We start from the raw sequence: 11,327 nt of genomic DNA, 5'->3' as shown, positions 1-11,327 counted from the left end.
GTAGCTGTGATCGCGTGCTGAGGCTGTTGCAGAAGGAGCTGAGAACGTAAGGACCGTCAGGAGCCACCAGGAGACGCATTTGCAACGAACAGTTGCAAGCAGCAGCAGCTTTGGATTCAGAAATAGTGCGGACTGTGGAAACTAATTAAATAAAGAGACAACACTAATCTAACAAGCCCAATTTAATTTCAACGATGAAATATTTGGGAAAATTGCACAAATACCATATGGACTACTACTAGTACTACTGTAAGTAGTGTGCTACAAAATAAAAACTTTATCAATTTGTCACATAAGTTCATGTCTTAAAGCGCATGTACTACGTCTGTAAAAGGACCGAAGACCAACAGGTCGGCCAGAGTTCGACCTTCTTTTTGAGAAATTTTTAGGTGTACCGGGTACATCAAAAAATTTTGGTGTACCCTCACTCATAATGGTTTGATTTTATTTATTTATTGAGGGTACAAAAAGTGAGGGTACACCATTATGAGTGAGAGTGTAAAAGTGAGGGTACACTATTATGAATGAGGGTACACCTAAAAATTTCTCCTTCTTTTTAAGGTCTAGGGCTGCCCAGCCTGATGGTAGGATAAGACTTTATTAGGTCTCGGGCATGTTCACGGGCTAGTCCATATCTATTTTATATAATTTAATTGATTGTTTTTAAGTCTTTTGGTTCAAATGATAATAAATAACTTTGAGTAAAATGTTTCAATTCTTAACATTAGCAAAATATTTTTTTAGTAAAATAAAGAGTGGCTGTGGCCAAAAAGTAAGGCCATTTCCAACTGGCAGGTTATGGGGCTATAAGCCAAAGTATAGTCTTTTTTGACACAAAATTCATCGGATAAAGATTGTCTGCCCTCTCACTTCCGGTGTCCTCTCATGCCCTCCTGTTTTGTGTGATCACGGTTAAGTCACGTCAACATTTTATATTGTTTTTTATAGAGATAATAAGATAAAAATGAATAGTAATATAAAATGTTGACGTGGCTTAACCGTGACCATACAAACAGGAGGGCACCGGAAATGGGAGGGCAAACAATCCTTGTCCAAATTCATCTCTAACAAAGGTTTGGGCCAAACAATTTTGAGACCCACCAGGGCAAAATCTAGTCATATGGCCAGCGGGCTAGGAAAGCATGGTTAGCCCATTCAGTTGGGCCCAGCTAGCACAACAACAGTAACAAGACATCAACTAGCAATGGCTACTTGATTTCATGTGGCCGTTGGATTTTTTTTTTTTCCTTTTTTTTTAAATGAAAATTTAAAAAAAAGAAAGAAAATGAAGCTCTTCACAAGCCTTATAGAAATACGGAGAGTTACTCACTTTAGTTACACGTGTCACTTGAAATCCTATTCAAAAAATTATTGAGATTATATAAAGATAAGAAATCCGAAGGCTTATTCATTTAGCGACAAGTGGCACTTAAAATATGTCCAAAAATCTTATTTTAATATAGTGTTCATTAAAAAATAATTTCTTACAGGGCCTTAATATGGACAGAGGCAAAACATAGCCCCTTTGATTGGAGATGGCCTAAGGTGCCCGAAAGACTCCTTAATATGTGTGTGGACCAAAAGGCCCACGATCTATAGGGAAGGCAGATGCTTAGCACTTTGAGATCTAGTGCAATCTACTCTAGGCATCAAACGCCAATATTTTTTCTTGAAAAACAAAGGACACACGAATGTGATGTTTTGCAGAAGTTGAGCTAAATATTTTTTAGGGGCTTTTTAACTTTAATCCTTGAAAAAGTTGAAATTTAATAAAAACCTAGTGTTAAATTACTTATTGATTATAATCTTTTGATGTGTGCTTAATTCAAATTAATTATGTGTATTTTATTCAATATCTCCCATTAAAATATTTTAATTTGTTATTGTACACATTTTAATATATTTTTTGACCAAAAAATGTTTTTTAATTTATTAATTTTATTTAACATTCTTCAAACTTGAAAGACTCAATAATGTACTTAAATGTTAGTTCTGAAATATTTGTACTGAAATGTATCATCCTTAATTAATGTACTTAAATGTGAGTACCAAAATGTATGTATTGAAATGTATGCACTGAAATGTATTATATCGAATTAATGTATCTAAATGTGTGATATTCTAAAATATATTAAATGAATTAATGTACCTAAATGAAACAAACAAAGTATATAGAAATATATTGGATAACAAAAATTAGTTTATCTAAATGTTTACAACCTGTTGCAGTCATATTTAGAATAGGAATGTGATTATGTAAACCCTAGTAGATATGGGAATTTATCTTATATTCCTATTAGGAATTGTTTACCTATTAAATGTTGTAATCCTAAAGAGAAAGGTTTTTACCTCTCCTACTACTATAAATAAAGGTACAATGGGGTGAATCAAACACACCTCACAATTAAATCACTCTCTCTTCTCCCTCAATATTGTCGGCCCCCTCTCTCTTGAAACCCTAGATCGTTCAATCAAATAGGCCTACAACACGTTATCAGCACGCTCTTGCCAAAAGATGGAGAATTGACACATCATAGGAGGATGCTATCATCCACCAAATTCAAAGGCTTATTCATTTTCTGCTAATCAGGTATGCTTAAAATCAAAGAAGATATTTGAAACGTCCACGAAGCATGAGAACATTCCCCATGATGCATGAACCCCTCTATGTTTATAGTTTCCTTTCGATATATATATTGTATATGTTCATATATTTGTCAATATATATATTTGTTTCATGCTTCGCACAATTAAATTGTTATGTGGAATATGTGAGTCAAATTATATAAAATAAATTAGAAGCAAATTTGGGTTTCCTAAACCCTAAGGGAAATTGGACATGGTATGGCACCACCTGACACACCCCGACCGAGATCAAGGCGTGCTGGCCATCACACGAAGGTGACGTAGCCATGTGCGCGTGCGGAAGCTATGAAGATAGTAATATAAAAGTACGAATAATTAAAAACTAACTAGCATACAAAGTACTAGTGTATGTGAGACACAATTCAGAGCAAGTCTACAACAGTCCAAAAGGAAAAGATACGACATATTTACACCCGAAGGTGACCCTACAATGGTGAGTGTCTGTCAGAAATGCCGGGACGCCCTCTGGGAAAAACCACCGAACCTTCTAGACCACTAGAACCTGGAGGGGCGCAAAAACAAAAGCGTGAGTGGGCAAAAACAAAGCTCTTTGAAAACTCTTTAGCAAAATACATTATAACCCCTCGCCGTAAAACCTGTATACTTCCCAGAAAATGAACATATATACGTATGTATAGGTATGTCAATCATGCTCCACAATATGCCATTCATGCTCACAATATGCCATTCATGCTCGAGAATATGCCACAACAAAAACTCATAATCAAATGTAAATGCTCAAGCATAATTCACATCAATAACATATAATCTGGCAGCCGGGAGTCACCTAACGTGACATGTACCGCTGCATATAAAGCTCCAATCTCAACTCAATATCTGAATCTGCACACAAGTCGAAGCCACCTAACGTGGTCTGTACGACAGGACTGGGTGTAATATATACGCTCTAGTGCTACGATCACGTGAAGACTATGCGAATAATCGCGGGTCACCTACGAGTCGGAACCACCTAATGTGGTCTGCACGACAAGGCTTGCACCTAACTTGGATCCAAGGCGAGCGTGTGGTGCTGGTGAACATACACGTGAAGGACTCTGCCCCTCTCTGGGCGGGAGCACTAACACCGGGGGTGCAGATTATGAGCTCTCTAAGCATTTCAAACTACTATTGCATAATAAACAGGAATGCATAACCACATGAATACCGCTTACCTGGCACTTACCTGTGCGTCCACAGCACCAAATACACATTTATATATATGTATATATGCCACTACTAATACATGCGATGATGCGTAAACAACATTCATACAATGCATGACATAAAACAAATAACCTTTTCTATTCTATTTCTGGGAATTTAGATGTATATAGGTATATACGGAAAACAAAAGCCCACTCACTGATAATTAGAAGGGTCGTAGCCCCCCTGCCTCGAGTGTGTACGCTCGTCCTCGGAAAACGAATCACCTATACGCGACAAAGTTACGAAAACGTTAATTTAAAAGCACCTAAGCAACTTCTCGTAATAACTTCTCATACATTGCTCAAATTGGACAATTGAATATACCAACGTGACCTACACAACCTCAGGATCACACCCATATTTTTAAAATAATTTTTCGACCACGCACGCGCCCCCACGCGCCTGAACAGGCACGGACCTACGCGCCCCCCACGCGCGGCCACGTGCACTGCACACTGACGGCGTCAGCTGACGCCGTCAGGAATATTCCGTCAACTAACGGAATATTCCGTTAAATCTAACCAGATTCCGTCACTGCCGTTAGGAATATTCCGTTAGACTTAACGGAATATTCCCCTTTCTTCTCCGGCGCCGGAAAACTGGGAATTTTTCAAACTTTGTTTTCTCACTCGTTTCTCAACCAATTTCCATGATTTTTGAACCAAAATGAAGCTTAGGACTAGTAGAATAACGTTAGACTAGTTTTAAGGCCTAAAAACTACTAGATCATACCTGTCTTCAACTTCAAGAATCGGCCAACTTCGTACAGGACGATCCCGACGTCCAAATTTGTCCAACGATACACTCCCAAGCTCCTTGGGACCTCACTAACACGTCTACAAGCTTCAAATAACCAAAAACTAAGTAAATTTAATTTGCATGAACAGTAACCAAAACTGAGCTCGTGAAATCGACGTGAAAACGTCGGAGTTCCTACCTGAAAATGGCACCACTGGACTTCTCTCAGCCTCACGAGCACGAGGGTGGTCTTGGTTTCTTAATTGGTGCAGGTTTGAGTAGGTTTTGTGTGTAGTCCGTAGGTTTGCAGAAGGAAGAAGAAGAAGAGAGGAACTCGGGGAGAGAGAGAGAGAGAGAGAAAGACAGAGAAAGACAGAGTGAGGGAATGAGGGAGGGAATCCCGGAAAGAAAAAGAAAATGCATGAGTGTGTGTGGTCCCACAACCCACACAACACAACACTAAGCGTAAACGAATAGATTAGGGGTAAAATTGTAATTTCAAATGTACGTTTCGTTAGTTTCGGGACGGGATGTTACACCACCCCTGCAGCACAACATCGGCAGCAACCCTCTGGGCTTTGCTGCACCTATTTGAACCCTCAGGCCTTCATCCTGATTGACTGGGATAGGCCTGAAGCCCTAGTTCTACCTCTAAGGAAGCTCGCAAACTTCCTAGATCCAGACCAAAACCACAGCAAGCTTTACTTGCTGGGTTCTTGTCCCGCACACACCCAAGCCCACAGACTTACTCCCTCCGGTGCTAGCCTACTTGATTAGGCTTAGTTTTTCTTGCAGCTCGCAACATAGGAATCCAGCCTATACGGCTGGGCTCCTATACGTACCCATATGCTAGCCCATGGGGGCTGGGCTTTTTCCTTCCGTGCTTCACCTTACAGGCCAGCTGTCGCTGGGCCTTGACCCGCACCCCCTTGAAGCCCAAACCTGCAGCTTGGATTTTTTTTTTCCCCCTCACCCAAGCATGTGGCCTGCAGTCCACCCCTAAGGCCTTAGGGTCTTATCTACTCACGGCACCCAGCCTAAATATTTTTGGTGCTATATTTTCGATCCAATAATATTATTTTAATATTATTTAGCTTCTACAATCGATTCTTATGGCCCGATTTATTTAATTAATTAAAAGTGACCTGTAGTCCATTAATCTGATAATGAATCCAAAATTATAGACCTGAATATCACTTTTGGACATTAACGATTCAATAATTTATTTTTATACTTTGAATTGTCACATACTTTTGTAGTAACGAAGCTCTCACACTTGAGTTCCCGAAGAACCTCAAATCCACTATATTTAAATTAGTATATTGCATTCTGTGTTTCTTGCAGAAACCTCTCATTATGAACTAATTGTTCATCAAACTAAATTGAACCTGTAGTTTCAAATTTAGTGCCTTTGAAACATGAAGTTTTCATTCAAAACATACCACATGAAACGTGTAGTTTTCATGCAAAAATTAAACCAATACATGTCTATAGAACCTATATGTTCTACGATATATGTCTATGGTTTACCATATGACTACTCACATTTTTCCATCTATTTTAGGGACATGTTGAACTTGAACAAGCTCGATTTCTCCACTCTAGAAGTCTCTAGAAGAAACTATCTGAAGTAGGTTCAAGACGTGAAGTTCCATCTAACTGCAAAAGGCATTAGAGCCATCATCGAGACACCTTTCGCCGACAAACCTGTTGACGAAGTTTAGAAGGCTATTGCAATGATCTTCATTCGAAGACACATCCATGATGCACTGCAGACTGAGTATCTCGCTAAAGAGGACCCACGCACCCTCTGACTTACTCTGGCTAACCATTTCGATCGCCAGAAAGACATATACTTGCCCGAAGCAAGACATGACTGGCAACATCTTCACTTCCAAGACTTTAAGTCCATAAATGAATACAACTCTAAAGTTTGTAGAATCCATTCATTGTTGAAATTCTGCAAAGTGGAACTAACCGAATCAGATCTCATGGAGAAAACCTATTCAACCTTCCATGCCACTAATATTGTCATGTAGCAATAATATAAGGCACAGAAATTCACCAAGTTTTTATATTTGATCTCTGTTTTAGTTCTCGCTAAAAAACAGAACCAGATTTTGATGAAGAATCATCAATCACAACCCACTGGCTCGAACGCCGCACCTGAAGCGCATGCGATTAATTCGAGCAGCCATAAATGACGCAAGAATCGTCGTAGCCATGACAATGGGCGGTAAGTCCCACCATGGGCCTAAGGTTAACAAAGTGCCATACCTAAGGGAAAAAATGTGACCCAGCAGCATCCACCACTCGTCCCTAAGGCCCCAAACTTCAGAAACAAGGGCAAAGCACCCGTTTAGCTCACTTCTACTGAACTAGACATGTGCTATCACTGTGGATCAAGGGATCATAGGTTACACATATGTTGAGCTTCCCCTGAAGCTATTGCCAAGTATCATTCCCGTTGTGAGTCTAACTTTGCACATGTAGATCATCCAGAAGATGCAACTACATCAATAGAGATATCAAATTTTCAGGAGAGGTCAATGCCTATGGATGAATAAATTAGACATGTTTTAAGGGTGTTTACCCGTAGTGGCCGAACCCACTAGGAGTGGCCGGCCTTACCCCCCCTCTATTTTCTAGGTTTATGGTTTAATTTTGAACAATTTTTCTAAGTATTTGGAATAATTTGTTTGGTTTTGGTTTGTTTTCAATTATGGATTGTTATTTGAATGGATATTATCTTCTCAAATTGCTTAATTAAATGAATGGACTTATATTTATACATGTGACCAATTCAATCAATTCATATCTAGGTATGTCTAGTGGGAAAGTTAGTTGTCTGGCAGATAGTGCAACCACGTACACCATCTTGCGTGAACGATATTATTTTACTAACTTAATACCCAAGAAAGCTCCCTTGACAACTTTCTCAGGCTCATCCAACCTGATTGAAGGATACGGAAAGGCATGTATCATGTCGTCTAATGGTACAATTTTGACCATTAAGGTGGCACTCTATTCTCCACGTTTCGAAAGAACGTTGCTGAGTTTTAGAGATATTCGAGATAATCAATATCATCTTGAAACTACTAAAGATAATGGTTCTGAATTTCTTTGTATCACTTCATACGAATATGGCCAAAAACATATTCACAAGAAGTTGGAACATCTGCTGAGTAGGTTGTACATCATAACCATTCACGGCATAGAAACCCACAGAGTGGCCGGCCCTATGCTTGAGTTCTATGACACTTTGTTGCTTTGGCATGACCGTTTGGGACATCATGGACGTGACATGATGCGTCGTATCCTCAAATCTTCACACGGGCATAAGTTACATCCCTATGCTGGACTCCTGCCATGCAAAGCGTGTTCTTTAGGGAAGTTGATTACTCAACCCTCCCATACAAAGATTATTCACGACCCCCCTAAATTTCTTTAGAGGATTCAAGGGGACATTTGTGGACCTATCTAACCAACCTGCGAACCATTTCAATACTTTATAGTGTTGGTTAATGCATCGACAAGTTGGTCACATGTTTTCTTGTTGTCCACACACAACACCGTGTTTGCTAAACTCCTAGCTCAAATCATTAAGCTAAGGGCTCACCACCCTGTTTATTCGGTTAAGTTGATTCGACTGGATAACGCTAGAGAGTTTACGTCACAAACTTTTGACGATTATTGCATGTCAGTAGGGATTGATGTAGAACATCCTGTACCCCATGTTCACACCCAAAACAGCCTAGCAGAAGCTTTCGTAAAGCACCTTCAATTGATCGCTTGAAATTTGGTTATGAGAACCAAACTACCGGTATCTGCCTGGGGCTATGCAATATTGCACGCAACTATGTTGGTCCGCCAGAGGCCCACCACTACTCAACCACATTCACCATTACAGTTGTTCACTAGATACGAGCCTGATATTTTGCATTTACGGGTGTTTGGGTGCGTCATTTATGTGCCAATAATGCCGCCACTACGTACCAAAATGGGTCTTTAGAGAAAAATGGAAATCTATGTTGGTTATGATTTGCCATCAATTGTTCGCTACTTAGAACCCTTGACAGGAGATCTCTTTACCACACGTTTTGCAGATTTTCACTTTGATGAAACAGTCTTCCCGTCGTTAGGGGGACATAAGCATGATAACGTTTCCCGTAGAACGCCGCGAATTGTCATGGTATGCTCCCACTATGTCTCATTTAGATCCCCACACTGCCCAATCTGAAACTGAGGTGCGTCGAATTATAGATTTTCAAAGCATTGCTCAAAGCATGTCGGATGCTTTTAATGATCTAGCAAAGGTAACAAGATCACATATACCTGCTACAAACACACCTGCAAGGATAGATGTACCCCACGTACATCAACAACCTGCTTGGGAAGGCCGAACCGTCCCCGAAGGTCGGGAAGCCCCACCTTCCATGCGGAAAAAGAAAATGGCACCAACTAGTTACCCTAGTTTGAATCCAACCATCTCTCACTCATCTATTCCAACGCATGAGGTTATTCTAGATTACAGTGATGCTTTAAACGAAACATGTCGGCCTCTCGAGAATCGCAAGATTTCGGTCCACTACAAAGAATTGGATGAGGTTTGGAATAGGAATAAGATGATCGTCAATGATGCATTTGCATACTCAGTAGCCACTAACATCATGCTTAGCGATGACTTTGAACCACGTTCCATCGATGAATGCCGACGTAGAACTGATTGGTCAAACTAAAAACAAACAATCCAGGTCGAACTCGATTCGTTCGCGAAACGTAAAGTGTTTGGACCTATAGTTCCTACACCACCATGCGTAAAGCCTGTTGGCTACAAGTGGATTTTCGTGAGGAAGAGTAATGAGAATAATGAAATAGTGCGATACAAAGCACGCCTCGTAGAGCAAGGCTTCTCTCAGCGCCTTGGGATTGATTACGAGGAGATGTATTCCCTTGTAATGGACATTATAACGTTCCACTACCTAATCAGTTTGGTAGTTTCTGAAAAACTGAATATGCAGCTTATGGATGTGGTAACCGCGTATCTCTATAGGGATCTAGATACGAAAATTTACATAAAAGTTCCAGAAGGACTTCCATTGACTGATTCAAATAGTTGTAGACCATGGAACACTCTCTCAATTAAGTTGAGGAGGTCACTCTATGGATTGAAACAATCCGGAAGGATGTGGTATAACCATCTGAGTAAATATTTGACAAGTCAGGGTTATGTGAACAACGAATTATGCCCATGCGTGTTTATAAAGAAGTCACATTCCGGATTTGCAATCGTTGCAGTTTATGTTAATGATATGAAACTCATTGGGACTCCCGCAAAGCTTGAGGAAATTGCTACACACTTGAAATCAAAATTTGAGATGAAGGATCTTGGGAAAACTCGATATTGTCTAGGCCTAGAGATCGAGCATTGTTCGGATGGAATCCTAGTACATCAATCGAACTACATCCAAAAGGTGTTGCGTCATTTTAATGAGGATAAAGCGAAGCCTTCGAGTACACCCATAGTCGTTCGGACTCTAGATGCTAAACGAGATCCCTTCCGTCCAAATGAGGATGAGGAAGAGATTTTGGAACCCGAAGTTCTTTACCTAAGTGCAATCGGGGCTTTATTGTACTTGGTTCAGTGCATAGACCTGATATCTCCTTTGCTGTGAATCTTTTGGCAAGATACAACAATGCACCCACACACAGGCACTGGAATGGTGTTAAAGACATTTTCCGCTACCTCAAGGGTACTACAGATTTGGGCTTGTTCTATACCCACGAATCTTCGAGTGTTGCCGCCCCCTATGGTCCTTGGATTGATTCTCGCCTTGTTGGTTACGTAGATGCTGGATATCTGTCTGACCCACATAAAGCACGTTCTCAAACGGGTTATGTCTTTACCGTTGGAGACACCGCTATATCTTAGAGGTCTACCAAGCAAACGCTAGTTGGGACTTCATCTAACCATGCTGAGATTCTCGCCCTGCATGAAGCATCGTGTGAATGCTTCTAGATGAGAGAAGTTATGGGACATATTCGAAGCACTAGTGGTCTTACATCAATCGTTGACCTTCCTACGACGATCTTTGAAGACAATGCAGCATGTATTGAGCAGTTGAAGAAGGGATACATCAAGGGAGACAATACCAAGCACATAGCGCCGAAGTTCTTGTACTCACACCAGTAACAGCAGCATCAAAACATTGAAGTCAAGCAAATTCGTTCCTAGGACAACCTGGCCGATCACCTCACCAAGTCATTGCCCAAGTCTACTTTTCAGAAGCTCGTCCAAGGAATCGGTATACGTAAATTATCTTAGTTGAATCGCTTGTAGTTCTCTTATTTAGAAGTTATGTCTAACTCAGGGGGAGTATCTAGAAGCATACTCACATGATCTTAATGTACTCTTTTTCCTACGATTAGAAGCATTTTTCCCACTGGGTTTTTGCTACCTAATGAGGTTTTAATGAGGCACCCATCCTAGGATGATCATACTCCGTTGAGTTCATTACTTTCGTCCTGTTTGACATTTGTTTTAGACATTATGCATACTTCTCACTTTTCTCCTTAGTCTATGGGTTTTTCCCATGCCTTGGGTTTTACCATAGCGAGGTTTTGTGAGTTTTACTACAAATGCATACATCACTTAAATTTGAGACTCGCGATCATCCGTTGTGCCGATGACTTCATCAACTATTCTACCTTATCTACTGAAGATCTGATGTGATGGT

This window comes from Pyrus communis, chromosome 14, assembly GCF_963583255.1.
Source record: "Pyrus communis chromosome 14, drPyrComm1.1, whole genome shotgun sequence".
NCBI classification, from domain to species: domain Eukaryota; kingdom Viridiplantae; phylum Streptophyta; class Magnoliopsida; order Rosales; family Rosaceae; genus Pyrus; species Pyrus communis.
The sequence above is the reverse complement of the archived record's forward strand: the minus strand, read 5'-3'. Positions refer to the sequence as shown.